The sequence below is a fragment of the Triturus cristatus genome, chromosome 4_2 (assembly GCF_964204655.1).
Source record: "Triturus cristatus chromosome 4_2, aTriCri1.1, whole genome shotgun sequence".
Taxonomy (NCBI): Eukaryota; Metazoa; Chordata; class Amphibia; order Caudata; family Salamandridae; genus Triturus; species Triturus cristatus.
The window spans coordinates 23,950,427-23,970,312 of NC_140586.1; the positions used below are offsets into that span (position 1 = coordinate 23,950,427).

General features: G+C 42.8%; 1 protein-coding gene across 2 annotated transcripts in view; it reads left to right on the plus strand.

The window, feature by feature from the left end:
* Positions 1-1,385: 1,385 nt before the first annotated feature.
* Positions 1,386-19,886, plus strand: part of SPATS2 (spermatogenesis associated serine rich 2) — a 432,511-nt gene continuing 414,010 nt past the window's right edge. Inside the window, exon 1 of one of the 2 annotated variants that reach the window (XM_085600260.1) lies at positions 1,386-1,517. The gene's annotated coding sequence lies outside the window, so the exon portion shown is untranslated. Of the gene's footprint in view, positions 1,841-19,886 lie in introns of both variants that reach the window. The other variant, XM_085600261.1, reaches the window with a different exon arrangement.

Consider the following 19,886-nt stretch of genomic DNA (forward strand, 5'->3'; position numbering starts at 1 on the left):
GCGCAGCAGTGTGTGGCGTGCGGTAGTGTGCGGCGTGCAGCAGTGTGCAGCGTGCAGCAGTGTGTGGCGTGCAGCAGAGTGTGGCGTGCAGCAGTGTGTGGCGTGGTTTGTAAACAACAAGAAAAGCGGATATCAAAGGAAGGGTGGGAGGGAACGAGCATATGGGGTGTGAGTTATAACGAAAGTTAATTGTTGTAAGAGGGGATGCAGGAAGTGAGGCCGAGCGCGCGCTGGCGAAAGCAGTCTGCTGCTTTCAAGTCCGATGCCAGCTTCGCGCTTGAATGCCTCACATGCACTGGCCAATCACCGCATTCCTAAGGTCTTGTGCCCCTTACTAAATCTCTCTGAATGCGTGAGGCACCGCACGCGCAGGAAGTAGCTGTGGCAAATGGAATGCGCGTGGTTGTGCGCGTTACCGCCACCCGATCCGCCTGGGAAGCCTTTGGGAGCATTTTCTGAAGCCCCTATATAAGTCTCGCTGAGCGATCGCTTACGCGATAGCTTACGCGATAGCCAGGCGAGACCTAAAAAGGTAAAAAAAAGAAAGAATGGATGGATGGATGTGGTATAACGACCAGAGCTGCCGACTTTCGAACTGGGGAATCAGGTTCAAGCAGACTTTCGAGCTGGGGATCCCGGTTCAAGCAGCGGTGTTGACCCAAACATCCTGTGATTCTGGCCAGATCATTTAATCTCCCAGTGACTACAAAAAAATTGATGTGTCCTTGTGTAACGAAACTGGTGCTCATTTAAAACCTTCGGATATACCTTCAGTCGAGTTAGCGCTACATAAAGCTGCAAGAAACGGATGTGGTCCGTCGGCTGCGCTGCCGCCTCTGGTGCAGGAAACCAGGATTTGGGCCTCGAGGTCGCGTCCACATCCTGTGATTCTGGGCAAATCACTTAATCTCCTCGTGCCTGAATGTGTAATGTAAATACGGTGCTATGTAAAGCGCTCCAATACCTTCGGGTCAAGTTCGCGCTATACAAATATGCAAAAAAAACAAAAAAAAGCGCCAAGCTAAGTCACCTACCTCAAGTAGGTTGTGTCTTACACTGACGGCACATCGTGCACTCTAGTGATTTAATTTGAGCCCATACTTTTAAAGTTAAAAGCGAGCTTGCTTGCTCCATAATGCAAACTACTGTCAACTTAGAAGCCAGGTTGGCTGAAGATGGCAAACGTGATTCCGAGGGGCTATTGGCGAATCCGCCAATAGCCCAATAGGACAATTTTCTGGGGAGCGTGTCGCGGATCGAGTTGCGTTCAGAAACATGGGTCGGACTGGTGTTGTTTTCTCAGGGAAGTTAAAGCCCGTGTTTAAGAGCGGGACTGACCCTCTCAAGCTAGTTCTGTTTCGGCTCGATCACGCTCTAGGCCGCAGCGCTTCTCGCCGTTGCCAAGGAAACCGGGCGCCGGCCTGAGGACAACCACTTCCGGTCCCGTGACGCGTCATTTCCGGTACAGGAGCTACCGCTGGAAACGGGAGAGTGAAGCAGAGCGGAGAAATGACAATGTGAGTGCTGGAGGGTTGGCAGTATTACAAAGGAGGTTTGCGCATGAGAGGGGAGTACCACACGAGGGGGTGTAATCTGGGCGGAGCAAAGTAGAAACCCACAGAGGGAATTAATTACAGTGGTTTGAGTACTGAAGGGGGTGTACTCTTTCATGGGCCGCTTACTACAGGGCATGCATTATTAGAAAAGAGTGGCGCATTGGGGTGTACTATGGAGGAGGCTGTCGGGTGGAGATGGGCGCTGCTGGAAGATGCTAATGAGAGAGCACATGCGGGGGCTACTTAAAGACGGCAGACTACTACAGTGGAGCTGTTACTGCAAGGTGAGCATTAAGGGGTGGGAATATTGGAGAGGTTGTGGATGCTGACGGGTGATGGATGCTTAAATGAAAAGTACCACCGAGTACCTGAGGAGAATACTACCAGGTTGGTGAGTGCTGCTGGCGGAATACTTTACAATGTCGGCGAGTAGTACAGAAGACTCTAGGTGTTTCTTTTACTGCAGGGGAAAGTGGGTGTTGTTTGGGATATCCCTGCAGAAAGTACCCGAGGGGAGTACTAACGTGCTAGTGGAAAAAATGATGGCAGTGGATGGTGCCACAGCGTTGTCGAGTAACTACAGAAAGCACCACAGGAGTTAAGTACTACAGGGGAGAAAACTATAGAAGAAAGTGGATACTGCAGGGGAAGAGAAATGTGGTGTGGGAGGGTACAGCAAAGCTCCAGATTACTGCACTCTCATGTTTTCTAGCTCTCTGCCTGTCCAGTTAACCCCGTCCAGATGATTTAGTTGATTTTTGGTATGTGCACTGTTGAATTTATGATGGAATAAGCAGCACTTCCAAGTATCAGAATGTTTAAACAAAAACTGTCCAGGTGAGCTACAGCGCATGGACTTGGGAGATTTGTGAGGGATCTGCGAGAACTGTACTGATGAGAGTACCGCATAACTGGAATTTTCTACAAAGTTACAGAATTCTATAGTGCAGTGTCTCGGAACAATAACGTGCTTATTGTGGAATAGGGTACTGCTTGGGGAGAGTAGTACGTAAGAGGGGTGGGGATGTGTGTAGAACATGGCAAAGTTTTGCAGGGAAGCTAATATTAAAAGCTATAGAGTAATACGGAATGGGATACAGAGAACAGTATTGTATGAGGAGAGTAATAAAGGGGGAAATACACAGCTGGAGGATGATAAAAAGCACTTGATGTTCCAGGCGAAGGATATTCCTGACTGGAGTGTATCGAAAGAGCAGTAGCAAGAATTAGAGTACAGAGTCCGCTGGGCGACCACAGCGTGGGGGGGCAGAGCACTGAATCCATAGGCAACTTCAAATGACTTTACTACTTGGCTGTAGAGTAAAGCAGAATGAGTGCTGCAACAGGGAGTGAACTAAGTGGAGAGTTCTTTATGGAGAAGTGTTTGCTACAGGTTAGTAACAGGAGGGCGTGCTGCTGCTATACGGATAGGCTTTATTGACTTATGGGTAGTACGTGGAAGAGTACTTGAGTAGAAGTATATACATGAGGTGTCTATACTAAAGGAAATATTGATTCTAAAGTGCTGTAATAATAGAATGCCTGTGCTATGGAGGGAGAATACTAGTACTAGAGTTTGTATCTGTGCTTAATAGTAACTTTGTCTATGGAAACTCTGCACATAAAAAGATAGAAACGTTATTGCCCACCTCCCCAGTTGGCAGATTGACCCGCAGTTCATGCACTAGTACAATACTAATGAAACAACCCAATAACCTATTCCCCTCCAACAGTATGGATGGGGCTAAATGAGCTACACAGTGCGAGATATAATGACAGTGTTTAACATGTACAATGTAATTATTGTGCGCAAATTAACTCCATGTAAGAGTTGAACTTATGTACAGCAAAAGAGTGGCTATAGCCTAAACAAGTGGAGAATTGTGATTATAAATGTCTGCTTTGTTTATTAAAACTAATAAAACAGATTCAAACAAAAAAAAAAATAGGACAAGCCTATTTTTTTTTTTATGTGCAGAGTTCTCCTTCCCGACTGTGGAGTCTCCGCAGTTGTAAAGTTGATATTAAATTGTAGTTTTCTGAGTATGGAAAAAGAGTAAACTTACTCAAGCGTGTATGTTTACCTTTGTGAATCAGACCCAGAGTGAGCATCACAACTATAGGGTGGAGGACTGGTCGGGGAGAGGAGTAATATCACAAAAGCTGTAATATCACTAGACCTGATGCCGAGTATTAACAATACATAGAAGGGGGTTCTACACTGTAGAAGCCCAAATATGAATGCCCCAGAAGCGTGAAGCAGTTATCCCACAAAGTAAGATGGATGGTCCCAAAGGAGAGATTAGGTAGGAGTATTGTTATTTTTTGTTGAGAGTATCTGTACAAAGTCAGAAAAGCCAGAGGAGGTTCGAGGGGGAGAAGAGTTTTGCTATTTAGGTGTATGCCACATTTTTTATTGACTGCATTGTCACCCTGCACATTACATGCTCTTGTTTCTTCCTGCCCTTTTCCTGGATTGCTAGAAGTTTTGTGGGGGTACAAATATTGAGTTTCTGTTTAGGTTGAGCACAAATATTGTGGAGCGCATCTGGTCGATGTTGACATGGTAATACATGGAATCGCGTTGCGTTATTGTGTTGGGTACATTAAAATAACTATTGTTCCAGTGTGTCCCTAAAACCAATTTGTATAGGTATGGTGTTACTGGAAACAGACACTGTTTACATTGTTATGACCGGGATCAAGCTTGTGTCGACATAGCGTGAACTAGGAACTATCTAATGCTGACTTGGGGGTTGTGATGTTGCTGGCAGCCAATCCGAGCACTTGCTCACGCAGGAGTCTGACTCCCTCAGGAGCAAATTGGTCCAAAGGCCTAAAAAATTCCCTGGGCCAATCAGAATGCTCAATTTTTAAATTGACACTCCCACAAGAGTTTATCGAGCCTCTTACAGACCCAATTTTCAAGATATCTAAATATTTTTTTAAACCTGAATTTCTCCAAGCCTACTAAACGGATTTACATTAAATCACAAAAAGCACAATCTGTATACCAAGATCTAGCTTCCTGCCAAGTTATGTGTAATTCCTTTAAGCAATGTTTGCTGTAGCCCTGTCTAAAGAAGTCTATGAAAAATGCATGGGGATTTTGCGATTTGGGACCATGTTTTTTTTCTTTTTCTGGAACCTCCCCCCTTGATGGTGCACCTTGAAACTTCTGATGCACAAACTAGTCAAAAAGTCGCATCTTTTTTTGAAACTTTCGAAAATCTTCATCAAATTGGGGCAAAGTTATTAGCAACACAAAGCTTTTCCTATGAAACAGCTGACCTAACTATAACTACCCAGTAAATATTGATGTGTGGGTATATATGTGCGTTTTTATATGTGTATATATATATGTGCGTGTGTATATATATATATATGTGCGCGTGTGTATATATATATGTGCGTGTGTATATATATGTGCGTGTTGCGTGTGTATATATGTGTGTGTGTGTGTATATATGTGTGTGTGTGTGAGAATGTATATGTGTGAGAATGTGTGTGTGTATATATATGTGAGAATGTATATATTTGTGTGTGTGTGTATATATATGTGTGTGTATATATATGTGTGTGTATATATGTGTGTGTGTATATATATATATATGTGAGAATGTATATGTGTATGTATGTATTTGTATATTTATGTGAGAACGTATACGTGTGTGTGTGTGTATATGTATGCATATGTGTGTATATATATATATATGTATGTATATCCAAGTGCAGAGAGATTTCGCAAGTCCAGCAAAAATTCAGGAGCCACTCCTTTCTCAAGGTGCAAAGATATTTTTTATTCGATCAAGAATAGCGGTGCGTTTCGACGACACACCGGTTCTTGGTCTTGTGTATATATATGGTATATGAGACAGAAAAATAACACAGGACAGCTGCTCATCCAAAATTAAAATGGAAAAATCATAAATACATGATCGATGCTATAAATTAAACAACCTTGATCAGAATAACATGATTATCTGCTGACATTTAATTGTATGCGCTGTCCATTCAATTGCAGTTTCAAAATCACAAATCTGTGCCATTGCGCCCACACATGCAGGCTTCATTGATAAATGGAAAACAAATCGAAAGTTGCAAAAGTTCGCATAAAGATTTGAAATTAAAAATAAAAGAGACAGTGTGTTTCAGGGCGGGTAGAGAATTGTAAAATGCATGACAAGGTCTTATTTATGCATAAAACAATTGCAAGTTATCTAGTTTATCTAAAAAAATATATTTTCTAAAATTATATATTCTAAGCATAGTGCCCAAGTGGGCAAATAATTCCTTGCAATTGTTATAAAATTGTTTATAACTTGGTCATGTAGAGATGTAGTCCGAGTGGGCAATTTCCAAATTAGACCTATCTAGATATATCGTAAATCATCAATGTGCACATTCATTGGAGAAGTTATCCAAATTCTGACATGGGGGACCATGCCTTCAGTACAAACATAATATAACTCTTGTTATTCAAGGTGTAGAATTATTCAATATAGATGCATCGGTCTTTCCACAAAAACTATATATATATATATATATATATATATATATATATATATATATATATATATATATATATATATATATATATATATATATATATATACACTTAAAAAACCATAGGTTTCACACATGTTATAGTTAGCTGGACATTTCACTCGTGAAAAACCATTGCAATTCCCCCGTTATAGTTAGTGCAGGCAACTATAACTCACGCGACCGCAATCCTCTGCTGATGACGTCAGATATTACATCACTGTATTTAGACACTTATTTACCCATGTCGTCTTCCATTAATTTTTAGCTATACATATATTACAAATATTTTTTTTTTCAGAAAGACACATATGTCATCAGTGATGTAATATCTGACGTCATCAGCAGAGGATTGCGGTCGCGTGAGTTATAGTTGCCTGCACTAACTATAACGGGGGAATTTCAATGGTTTTTCACGAGTGAAATGCCCAGCTAACTATAACATGTGTGAAACCTATGGTTTTTTAAGTGAATTTGCAAGGTTTTTTAAATGCTAATTCCTAACTATAACGTGTGTGAAACCTATGGTTTTTTCAGTGAATTTGTACGGTTTTTGAAATGCTAAGTTATGTATTTTTCTTTTTTTTTTTTTTGGGGTTTTTCACCGTGCGCGTACCGTACGTGCACGGTGCGCTTCGCGGACCGCGCTTCGCGCGCCCACGTTACGCGGTTCGCGGAATTTTTCCCTTTCTACCGTACGCGCACGCTACGCGTACTCCGCGATTTTTCGCAAAAAATTTAAAGGAAATTTTTGCCCTTGTGAGTCCTTCTGGGACCTCCTGACAAAGGCTAGTGGGTCAGGAACTGTCCACCCTGCCCCCTTTTCACGTTCTCCACCTTTGTTTTTCACCCCCTCAGACTGCGAGAGACAAAATGGCGGCCGACACTTCCTGGTTTCGAATGTTTACTAAGATCTAACAACCAATCAGAATCGCGCTCGCGCACGGTGCACGCTTATAGATATTTATATGCTTTTAAATGCTATTTTCTCAGGAAATACTGAACAGATTTACACCAGACCTGCAAAAGGCACTTCCTTGACCTTATGGCTACCTCTCTGCCAAATTTCAAGTAATTCTGTTCAGCCGTTCGGGCTGTAGCTGTGTCTAAAGGTCCTATGGAAAAATGCATGGGGAAAACGCGTTTTGGGACCCCCCCCTTTTTTCTCGGCCCCCGCTTGATGAATCACCCCGACACTTTCAGGGTAGGAGCTGAACGGAGCGCCCCATTAGTTTTGAAAATTTTGCGAGGATTCGTCAACCGGCGCCAAAGTTATTCAAAATAGAATTTTGAGATTTCCTATGGAAACACGGTCCTAACTATAACTATCTACTGGTGACCGCCAGTAGATTATATATATGTGTATATATATGTGTGTGTGTATGTGTATATATATATAATATACTTGGCAGCTTCAACTGCAAAGTTTTACAAAAACCATGACAAAACGAGCAATGGCCAAGGCAGTGTCATACCTTTTGGGTTTGATAATGCTTGTCTACATACTGATACCACCTGGTGGGACCCACAGTTCTTTTAGTACATTTTAGTTGAGTCTTTCAGCTGTATGCTCTAGGCCCATGAGAAGTCGCAGCAGCTAGTCTGTTTTGGGCTGTGAACCTATTTGCTGCTGGAGTGCTGTTGGCGTTTTGGGGGTTGTGAGGAGTCCCTGACTGTCCATTCTTAAGGCAGGGGGAAGGAGTGTGGGTGGAGATTGGGACATTCCACTGCACAAAACTATGATGGAGGGTTTGGCTCACAAAATCTCATCGCTCAGTCGTCCCTCGCAAAGACCATGCTGATCTGAGGACTCCTAGTCCCTTTTCAAGATTGCATCTAAACCAGACAGTACATTCTTTAAACATCAAATTTGGTCGATTCATTTAGCAGGTAATCCAATGAGCAACGCATTGGTGTAGTTTAGGGTCTATTATGAGGCACGTTTTGGTTTGGTACAGAGAGGTCGAAAAATTCAGGGATTTCAGTAGGAAGTGCGAGGATGCTTGAGGCAGGAGGTTTTGGCTCCTAATAAGGTTACATATAGCTAGTCTCTCAGGGCCTGTAGATTAAGGGGGTCTAGACAGCCACTGAGATTGAGTCGCAAGCAGGATAGTCTTGAAGGTGAAGATACTGTCATTTTAATATGTGATGTTGCATGTTTTTATATAGCTCTCCCACCCTCCAAAAACTGGGCCCCTTCGTGCTTTCAGTGCACGGTTGTTTGAAGGGCTGCCCTTGAAGAATTCATGCCTATCTACTGAGCTGTGTTTCACTGTGATCTGCAGGGGTGCCACTGCAAGCTTAGAGTGGAAATGGGGAGGGATGGTGGTTAGCATTGTGTCTAAGGTTGATGCGTCGCTTGATGTTTCAGGAGATGATGTCTTACGGTACGTACTTAATCGGACCTAGGAGGCTACTGTTGAATGTAAGATAAGAGTTCACAGCTTCTCTCGCTACCGAAACCGAACACTTAGCCTCTCCATATTTTCTGAAACTGTTATGGTTTTCGCTTATTTTAAGAATCTGAAGAGTAAAAATAAATTGTGACTCGAAACTTTGTGCTTTAAAATGTCCAGAAGCATTGCTGTCTCTGATTTTGATCCACCAACCATCGTTGCGTTAGACGATTCTTTTCAATCTAAATCTCAGTGCCGCTTCATAGGGAGTGTTGTAGTTAGAATGGCACAATTTATAACCCTTTTTGGAAGTGTTTGTCTCTTTGTATTTTTTTTAACTATATTTGATTATTGCGTTCGTATTTTGTTTTCTTAAGCGTTGGTATGAATCATTAAATGTCTCATGGTTTGCTCAACATAGCTTCAAATAAAGTAGAAAAACAAAGCTATGTCAAATAAAAGTGCATAAATGCTGTGAGACATTTCTTATATAGGGTGGAAAGAGGAAGATTGTTCTTGACAAGAGGTGGTGATAACAGATTAGCAGGAGCAATTCTGATTGACAAATTCTACAAGCGTTTCCAAGGAATGAGGAACACAACGAAGTACACATTGCCTCTTCGTAGGTAGCGCAGCAAATATAATGTGGAGGAATGGGCTCATTTTGAATGCACAGTGGTGGCCAATGCTGCTTCAAGGCGAATGTTTGCAAAGAATGCACAGTAATGGCTAATGGATGGTGAATGCGTGGTAGCGGTGGAAAGTAGTCTGTAACTTATGGTAGTGGTGAAAGTGCAGTATCAATTAATTTACTTTGTTAGCTGGTGACTCCACAGTGGCGGTTAGGTGCAAGTGAGTGTAAAGTGGTGTGGGAAAATGCGTGACAATAGGGACAGTAGTGTGCATAATGTTGGTAGTAGGCAGCAAAGGCACATCAGTGTTTATGCTGCAGTGAATGTATCACTGCTTGGTTGACAGGCCTATGGCTAGTTGTTGAGTGCAGAGCGGTGTCCAGTGTGATCCAAAAGCTGACAGTTGCTTAGTAACTATTGCGGATCCTAATAATTATGTCAGATGAGAGTAAGACTGCTTCAAAGTTGCAAAGAGCGATGTGTCTTTTCTAAGTCTGCACCCGGGGTAAGATCTTGATCTGTTACACTAATTTTCTGAGTTTGTTTGTTGTAGAGTTTAGGGTTATCAACCCAAACATGTTCCACAACCATTGGGGCTTGACATGAGGAAGGTTATTCCAAATGGCTTTATCTTTACATTATCGTGCAAGTTTTCCTTTGACTCATGTCAATGAGTTTATTTTATTTTGAATTTATGCCAATTTAGAACAAACTGGTTTATAAAGTTGTGAATAGAATCCAAGTGAAATCTTTAAAGTTTTAGTGGTTGCTAAATTTCATCTCAAGGCGTTTGTGGCTCTCGGATTGAAGGTCTTCTCAAAGGTTAGTATGTGTGGTGATTAACACCTTCTGTATAGGAACAGCAGAGAAGTTCTTGAGTACAGGGTACAGATGGCTGTGGACGATTGGGTGCCAGCTGTTTTCAGACATAGGCTGTCTTAGATGCAGCCATTCATGTCTGCAGGGTCATGGAGCATGAAGGTTGTAGAGTTCTACACTTGAAGTTCTGATGGCAGTGTTAGTTTCCGAATCTCCACAAGGTGGTTGAATACTGTTTTGGAGAAGTAAAGGTCCTGGCACAGTCCTTGGTGTTTGTGTGTAAGGACATGGACAGCTGAGGGTAGTCGGATGCTACTTTTGAGGTAAAGAAGCTCTCTGTTGTAGCCTTGATAGCAGAGGGAAATGGTTGGGCAAAGTATGAATATTGGAGGATATTATGGTATATATTTGCATAGAATATCAGGCCAATTATGGGATGGGTGTGGACAGAATTTGGGCGCTGTTGTTCATCAGATGCACACACTTTTTTTGCTTCTGCTTCCAAGTCATATACCTGGACATGATATCTATATTCATTTTTTTTATTCATGGCTGTAAGTGAAGGTGCTGTCATGTCATGAGGAGGAGTGATTTGTGAACCCAGAGGATTGCAGTGGAGGATAGATAAAATGGCTGTATTTTAAGAATGTAATTATTTGAAAAGCACTAAGCTTATGCATACAGATGCTTTGGAGCACTCAAGAAGGATGTATGGGTACCATGGTGCTGGAGAGCATTAATGATTGGAGTCCAGACAAGATACTGAATGAAAGAGGCGAGTCGGTCGTCAAGTATTTGTGGCATCACATATGGTTTATTTCCTGATGGAGGAGCAGGGTGACAGACTTCCAAAAGAAATCTCCCTGACAGTGTATGGGATACTCCTATACAACTTGTCATTAGGAACTTGTGGGCATCTGCCCTTGGGTTTAGGAGAGTACTGGGTTAAAAAATTGTTCAGGCACAGCTTTCTGTAAGACCTAGTGTACATAGCAAATTATTTTGAAGAGACAGTGCAGATGACATATGTTCAGACTTTCTTAAACTGAAGAGAGAGGAGGCGACAGGACGAAGAAATTGCGGGTGTTAGAGTCTAAGTATATCATAGATTTACAAATGAAGGCTCCCATTGGGCTCAACAACAACGAAGAATTGTGGGCCCACTTGGAGTAGTAGAGGCACCCGTCTGTGAGGAAGACAGTAAACTTAAGGGCTGCGGTAATCATAGATGTGCACATGCAGATTGCCTATCCATTAGAACTGATGTTAAAATTGCCCATTCAGGGATTATGATCTAGAAGGAGCAATCCACTCAAACTGATGCTAAAATTGCCCATTCAGGGCTCAATTGTGATACAAAAGGAGGAATATATGATCCTACAAAAGAATTTTCTTTTTACAAAATAGCCTATAGTATCTTGCCTTAAAGTAATTTCTATAAAGAATGACGGCTTTTAATAAAGTCTAATTACTTTTTATTCAAGGGCAAATATAGAAGGAATTCATTTTGTCTCCTATTTGTATATGTGATTTTAATTTCTTCTTCACTTAAAGCACGTTTTGTTTTTTGTGGTATAACAATTGTGGGGTGAAAACCATACTGAAAGATGGCCGCCATGAATTTTGACAACAAGGTCTGTATGTCCGTCTTTGATGTTATTGGTATGGTCATGTGACACATTGTGATGTGAAATACTGCCGGTTTTGCACGGGTTAACTGACATCGAAAAAGCAGTAAAGCGAAGCGCGTCTGGCAGAGCGCCCGGGGGGTGGGGGTTCTGCACACAAAGTATTTTGCTAAAATTGCTCCCATGAGTGCTTTCCGTTTGGGTACGAGGAGGGCGTACCTTGTTGTAGTGTGTGTGTGTATATGTATATGTGTGTGTGTGTGTGTATATGTGTGTGTATATGTGTATATAAAATATATTCAAAAGAACACTTCTCCCGCTTCCTTTAGAAGTACGAGCCCACCAGACAAAGTGTAGTCAATCGTATTTATTGCAACGAGTGATTCCATGACGCGTTTCAACCCACCACAGGGTCTTAATCATATGGGTCACAGAGTGGTAATTTGCGCGCATTATAATACATTAATTCATCAACACTAACAAAGGACTTCCGAAGAGGTAGGCTCGGTGGCGGTAATGGTTTTGCCATGATGGCATATTTACAAGTTCAATGCATTAAGTTCTTACAATGAGCACAGCAACAAAGTGACGGTTTTTTAACCTTGTTTCACGGACTCCACAGTCCATAATACCTTCCTAATGCACAGTTCTTTTCACTGTTCCATTATTACTGTTGTTTTCTTGGCCTGTTGAAGGATCATGCTTTCCTTCTTATACCAAAAGAATACATCCTCGTTCAGCCTTTAAAAAAATCTATTTCATCTATGGCAGGATAATATCCCTTTAATAATATAACAGAAAGTTCCGACTCTGCCACTTCATGAATTAATTTTATGCTTGTGTTCGTAGTCTCTCTTTGCAAATCAATATTTATGGAACTCCAGTCAGGGTATGGCATATGACCTCTACGAACCCTAGCTACTTCGAAAAATATTCCAAAGTCAATATCCACGGGCAGGCCCCCCGTTACCAAACAGTGGTCTCGCCTTGTGTATGTGCTTCTTCCTGCTTTCAAAATGCAGCCGGCAGGCATCCATTCATTATAGTCCAAAAGCCATTGACGCTAAAAGGATGCCCTGCCTCCCGGGTCGGGCTCGTTCACGGATGTCACTGTTGCAAAGTCAGAACTTTCTGTTATGTAACAGGTCTTTCTGGCTTTCAGTATCTCCTGTGGAGTTTCCTTGTTATGTATTAGACTTGTTTCAAGTATCCATGGCTTCCTGCTTCTTGGGCTTCTCACGCAAGACCATCAATGAATCCTCGCTTGTCTGCTCTTAAGCTTCTCTTTACTTCCTTGTTTGTTTTGGTGAACTAGCTCCGAGCTTTCGCTTTTTGTCCTCTTGTTCAACTGGTGTTGACTGCAGCTTTCCTTTCTCTCTTGGATTTTGCAAAGAGTCTTGGTGGATACCCATTTTTTATGCTGGTGGGTTTTGGGACCCAGTGCCTCCTGATAGGTTGTTGTCACTGTTTCTTTGATCTTCTCCCACTGAATTTCTACTGGCTGTTTGTCGCCCTCTAGTTCCTACAGGACTTTAAACTTGTTGCTGAGGGTGACTGAGTATTCACTTTCTGTGCATCTTTGAGGAGGGGGGTGTTATATCGCTAGTGTCAGTTCCATCAATGCTTTATTCTGCTTTAGCTTCAACCTGGCCACGACAAAGAGATGGTCTGACACCACATCCGTTCATCTCAGCTGAGTTATTAATTGTCAATTGCCCAGCCTGTACAGACTTTTTTCTAGACCGCATCACTAGCCAGTTAATTGAATATAGTACTATGTTTTGTGCCTGATGGTTTATTATGTTCAAGGTAACTTTATCTGAATGATTCTAAGATATATTGGTGTGGCCTGGGCTACTCTTATTGAGTTGATAGTATTTTCCCTCTCATGCTGGGCTCATGTGCAGGGCTCCGTCTATTCTGTTCTCTCTGAGAAAGTCAAATTGTGAGTGTACTCGAGTAGGTGCTGTGTACTGAGTAATGTTGGGTGGCAATGGCAAATACTGTCGAGATACCTTGATAGCGAAGTGCATGGCTCATCTGGCTAGTGTTGTTGTGTGCCTGGAGTTCTGTCAAGTGTGCTCTGTTGGATGTTGGTGTGGCTTTTCATGGTGTCAAATGATGTGCGCACAGCGATTGCTAACTAGACATACTAACTATGCTGTGTTTGATGCATTATAGGTAGTCTGACTAATGTTGTTTTGTAATATTGTTTGTGGCAGCCATGTTCTACCATTCACTATTCCTTGGTGGAATGTGGCTTGCATGCCTAAAGGCGTCTTCCTAGCGACTGGATTGCTCTGTGTTTATAACCAGGATGTAATCCCAGAAGACCCATAGCTTAGCAATGCGCAAAATAAGTGTAACCTTTAAGGCTTGGATGCTGTCAAATGCATGAAATTATGCTAAATGAATGACGAAACAAGGGATGTAACAATCTTGGTGACTGAGGAGCAGCTGTGCATCTTTTTAGGTTTGGCATTAGCCAAGACCTTTTGATTTTACTGAAATTATATGTATAATAAATTTGTAGGGACTTTCAGCCTACCCCTCCATAACCAGTCTTTGTTAATATTTTTCTTCCACCCACTACATCATACAGCCCGGGTCAGTGGGAAACCCACTTCAGCCATTGGCTAACCTCGCTGAGAATGATGGCATTTTGCTATTACACAAGGTGCACATCCAGGCACGAAGTAGTTACCTCAAGGGCCAGGTTCTACTGCGGCAATGTGTGCTTTTTGAAATTTTCATTTTTTTTTGCTTGTAGTCAATTGTTTTTTCATTGAAAAGAGTTCCACAGCTTCCACAACAATAAAGTTTTGCGAAACGCATAACGAAACAAGCATTGACAAAAGCCAGTGTTTTTAAAGACTGGGACAGGGCCTACAGCTGCATACTTACACCAAACATGTAAGATAACAATTGGAAGAGCCAGGTTGGCAATATGAAGAAAATGTACCCATCCTCTTAAAGTCCAGAATATTACTTGCTGCTTTTAAAAAAAATCAGACACAACGGAGCCCCGGGTCCTAATGGCTTGCCCGGCTCTCTGTTCAGGGCAAATATAGAATTCTGGTCCGTGACCCTGACACTTCTCTATGCAGAATGCCGGCTTCTGGGGGATGTGCCAGACTCCTGGAGAGGGTCGCTTCTTCATCCGATTCACAAGAAAGGCCCAAAATCCAACCCGAACAACTATCGCATGATTGCCCTCCTGGACATCGAGGGCAAGGCCTACGCCAGCTCCATCTTGGTAGAGTTAACCCACTGGGCAAGCTCCGAAGGCCTTTTACCATTCTTTCAAACAGGGTTCAGATCTGGGGCATCGACGATTGACAACATAATAGCCCTTTCTTACCTGGTCCATCAAACAGTTATCCGCAAAGGTCTCCCTCTCGTCGCCTGCTTTATTGACTATTCAGCAGCGTTCGATGGTGTAGACCGAACAATCCTTTGGAAGAAGCTGGCACTTTGGAACATTAACCCCGCTCTGTTGAAAGCTATACAATCATTATACCATAAAACGTGGGTCAGAATCAAACTCTCTAACACCTCAGCAACAGAGAAAATAAAAACAGATCGGGGTTTAAAGCAAGGGTGCGTCTTAGCACCGCTCTTGTTCAATCTGTACACCGCTGATATGGCCCAAGCCCTGACAAGAGCAGCTTTGGCCACGCCGAGGATCGGGGACATCAAGATACAGCTCATTCAATACGCCGACGACCTGGTACTCTTAGACCATACCAAAATAGGTCTACAAAAAGCGCTGTCGGCCTTGGCAATCTACAACGCGGCCCACAAGCTGGTGTCCAACCAATCCAAATCTAAAGTTGTCATCTTCGGCCATCACCCGAAAAAGAAATTAGCAAGATGGAGCCTTGGCCAGCTGACTCTGGAAAGCGCACAAAAATACAATTATCTGGGCGTTTGGCTCACTGAATCTGGGCGTCCGTGTGCCTAACTGCACAAAATTCAAATGAAAGGGAAATGCATTACTTATGGTCTCTGCAAATTACAAGCCACTTTGCTCAGCCCAACTACGACGGCCATTCGAAGAGTTTTACGCGCAAAACTAATGCCCGTCCTCACTTGCGCTCAATTAGCATTCCCTGGAAAACTAACGAAAGAACTGGAAAAAATACATTGCAGTGCCCACAAAAGGCTGTTTCACCTACCCGCGTGCACTCGAAACACATTAGTGCGCCTAGAATTCTCTTTGAACCATCAAACGCTGGAAGAGACGGCCTCCCTGTGTAAATATTATTTTCTTACTACTGCGGCCCAAGAGAAATCCATGAAGGCGGTTTTAAAACATATATCTTCTGCGAACCTGGGAATCCATGGTCAACTGCCCTCGCAGCCGGAGCAGTCCAGCTCAAATTAGCCCTGGAGAATTGGAACCCCAAGATCATTAAGTACTCCGCCATCAAATGCACACTTAAAAAACAAGTTCGCATCCACTCTCGCGCTCTAGATCTGGAACTGCTGGACAAAAAAGGCCTGCATGAAAGCCAAACCCTGCCACAAAAAGGGTTCAACTCCAAACATCACCTCACGCAGGCTGTGGGCAGAGCAGCCTTACTTAGGATCTTGGCTTCCAGATTACACCCTCTGCCACTTCAAGAAATATACAACACCAAAAGAAGAACACCGGTGACTAAGGGCTGCCGGCTCTGCGATTACAAACACGAGTCTCTGGCCCATCTTTCACTCTGTTGCCCGGCCTTGCGCACAGCCCGCAGTCTCTATCTACGGCCAATTCTATTACAACTGGGCACCCGTACAGCCAAGGAGGCAATCTCTCAATTATACACACTGAACACAGTAAAACATATGGCCTTGTTTGGCAAATTCATCAAACAGACTCGTTTACTGCTGACGGCCCCTCCACTTAGAGTCCCAGTCAATTGCAAGTCTGCTTGACGTCCACGGATTTTACTTATTGCATTCTTTTAAATGCTGATATCTCTTTTTAAAACTCTGTTATATACTAAGGTTTTATGTTATGGTTTTAAGTAACCAGCAATAAAATGTATTCATTCATTCATACATACTTGCTGCTCAAAAGCCATATTTTTATGAGGGATCTGTGCCTCAGGCCCATCTGATGCTTTGAAAGACAAATTTTCTACCCATAACCTTCCTCATTCCCCAATGTTAATTCTTTCTCACCCCTAACAAAAGACATTTGATCCAGACCGTAAGCAAATACTACCTCCGTAGGTGCTATTTTCTATCCCAAACAACTCCTGGATCGAAGATGCCCGTCTGAAGAGGCTAAAGCTCTCCGCTACCCATGTGACCAGGTCAGCGCTATACAAATGTGTTGAATAATAATAGCCACTGGGCCTTGCAGCTTATGCTGCTATGTTATGAACATTTGTATATCACTTTCTACCAGCATTGGTATTCGAACACAGCACTTTGTTAATCTGGGTGCCCTTTTCGATTTATCTAGGATTTCCCTGCATCGATTAGGTAAGATTGGTATGGATAAATTAAATGTACAATTCCTATCATTCATGTAGAGATTAAAGTATACTTGAGTTTTTCAAAGCGCTTTGCACACCTTAAGGAGTTACAAGTCTGTGTGAACCCTCAGGTTAGGGAGTTGTGCTGCAGTGCTGCTTGATAAGGGTGTAAAAGACACTAAAGTTCTGTGGGTGCAGCAGTGGTCGAAGTGGGGGAAATTGTAGGGGAACTGTAGGCGGAGAATCGGAGGGCTGGAATAACCCGAGGATTGGGTCAGTGGGCAGAGCCAGAGGTGTGGCCGGAAAGAGCAAAACATTCCAATTATTAGTATTTGTTTGGCATTTCACTGAGCAGTTACAGCTTATTACGTTATTTAATTCAACCAATGGATACACATGTTTATATAAGGTTTAATATAAGTTATTGACATTGAAATACATTCACAATGTGGAATACATTTCCAATCACAGAATGTCCCAAATACACTTACAGGTGGAATCACAAGCCATTTGTCATCAGCACTTCTCCCTTTTTCCACAAGAGCAGTTCAGACATGAATGGCAAAATATCCTAGTTTGCAAATGTTTTCCTCGTATATATGGCTCTGCCATATTTGCCACATAATACATCATCTGCTGCGTAATCTGACAATTTTAACTACAAAATTATGTGTAGCTCAAACTGATCAAAAGTTACTTGTGTTGCTGTGACGTGGCGGGCCCTTTGCAAAGGTTGACTGGTCACCTTTCTCTCTGCTGCATTTGTATGTTACACTGGGGCTAATGAGGCAGATCTTTGCAGAAACTGTTAGTATGTGTAAAAATGTCAAAGTAATAAATTATCAGAAAATGTACCTCATTACGCTGCAGCCTTTGTATGGCTGCATAATTTAGTCAACACTGCAACGTAATTCTTTCTTCCATTGCTGCATAATTCCAGTGGCCCCAAAGCAGACAGCACATGTTAAAAGACTTGTGCATGGAACAGAGTGACCGTAAATTTTGTGAACTTAGTTTGGTGTGCTTGCAAATCCTGCATTACCGATTCCCTGGTGAGTTGCACTACTACTGCTGAGACAAGGCCAATATAGGTACCAATCGTTGAGGCGGACTGGCCTCAAGGGTCTTGTGACCTCAGTGACAGTCACTGTTGCTCTAGAGTGTGCTGTTTCATAGGCCTGCCCTTAAGACTGGAGGTGAACTTCAGTATGGATTGTGATGGACTGGCCTTCAAGGTTAACCCACACTTGACACCAGTAGGGTCCACCAGCTGGTGCTAAGACACCAAAGCTTCTAAGGTCTAGTGGCGCCTTCTAAGGTCAAGCATGGGAATATGCTTCCTCAGGAGAGTGGTCTGGTGGACTGGTCATGAAGTCTGAACCTGGTTCCCCAGTGCCAAATTCGGCAGCTCTGGCCACAGTGCCACATCCTCTCGCCCACTGAACACCATACTGCCCCACTGAAAGAAACTTGCACTGCCTTCAGCTACAACCCAATTGTGCCTCGCTATAAACACCTGGATGCGACTCAATACAAATTATTCACAAGACAAGAGTAATATGCTGCCTGAAAAAATAAAAAAGTAATCCTGTAAAAAGCAAACACTCATAGGGGATGCAAGTTTAAGTAAAGTATGTGAAATATAAGCAGGGACAACATGGTTACCATAACTCTTGTACACTCATTATTCAGAAATCAATTAGTGTTTTTGCCTGAAAAGTTAAGGGCATGACTACTGGGCCCTTGGCTTATAGCTTTCCAAAACGTAAGCAGTATGGTGTAAAAAGACCACATCTCTAAACACTGAGCCGAAGTACAAATTTTTATAAACTAAAATAACATTTCCTGCAAAAGTGTTTCTTTTTTGGATCCATTTCACAGGGGAGCGAATGAAGGAAAGAGAGGGTAATAGTCCTTTCTTGAAGTCACGGTTTTCATTCAGCAAGTGAGAAGCAGTGAGAAAGAGACAGAAAGAGAGCAAATAAGTGGAAGAAAGAGAGGAGGTGTGGGCAGCGGCAGAGCAGTAGAAGTGGACACTGTTCTTGTCTGCTCAGGGCAAGAAGGAAGAGACAGTCCTTTTCCTCTTCTGCCTACCACCGCTCGTCTCGGAACAGCCGAGCCTTATCCATAGGCCATGGCTATTTCTGCCGTCCTGGGACGCATTTTTAAAATAAACAAGCATTGGTATAGTCAATAGGTCTCGCCTTTGGGGCCTTATAAGTGATTAGCCATGCAACAGTTGCATAACTAAATACTTATAAGGTCCCAAAGCGAGACCTATTGGCTATGCAGTGCGGCCGCGAAAGTGAACGCGATCGCCATCAAACATCAAAGCGGCCGTGTGGCCGTAAAAGTAATCGCTGTAAAGCGCGGCGCGCGCGCGCACATGCCCTGTGGCTCTAGGCTGGCCTGGTAGCACTTTTTGGAGCCCTCTCAATAAGTCTCGCCAGACCAGCGCATGCGCTGGGTCAGGCGAGACCTAAAAAGTAAGGGAACAGATTGTATTAAATTAAAAAGTAGGGGCACTATGTGCCCTGTCGATCCTGCCCACTTCAACCACTGGGGCGGGGACACGGGCATCCTTGGGGAGAATCGATCCCACAGTCTGGTTTGGCTCCAAGAGATCAAGCACAAGCTGAGAGCTCCGTATATGTAATTATGGAAACCATGTAATGAAAAAATTAGATGAAGACTTTAAAATGAAAAAGTGTATATGTCAACATTTAGCAGTGTCTCAGTAAAGTGCAGAAGATTACATTACTGAACTAGAGGGACATGTATTGAAATTATTTTTTTTAAATGACTGATCCAAGATTATTCCATGCCCTAAAGAGGT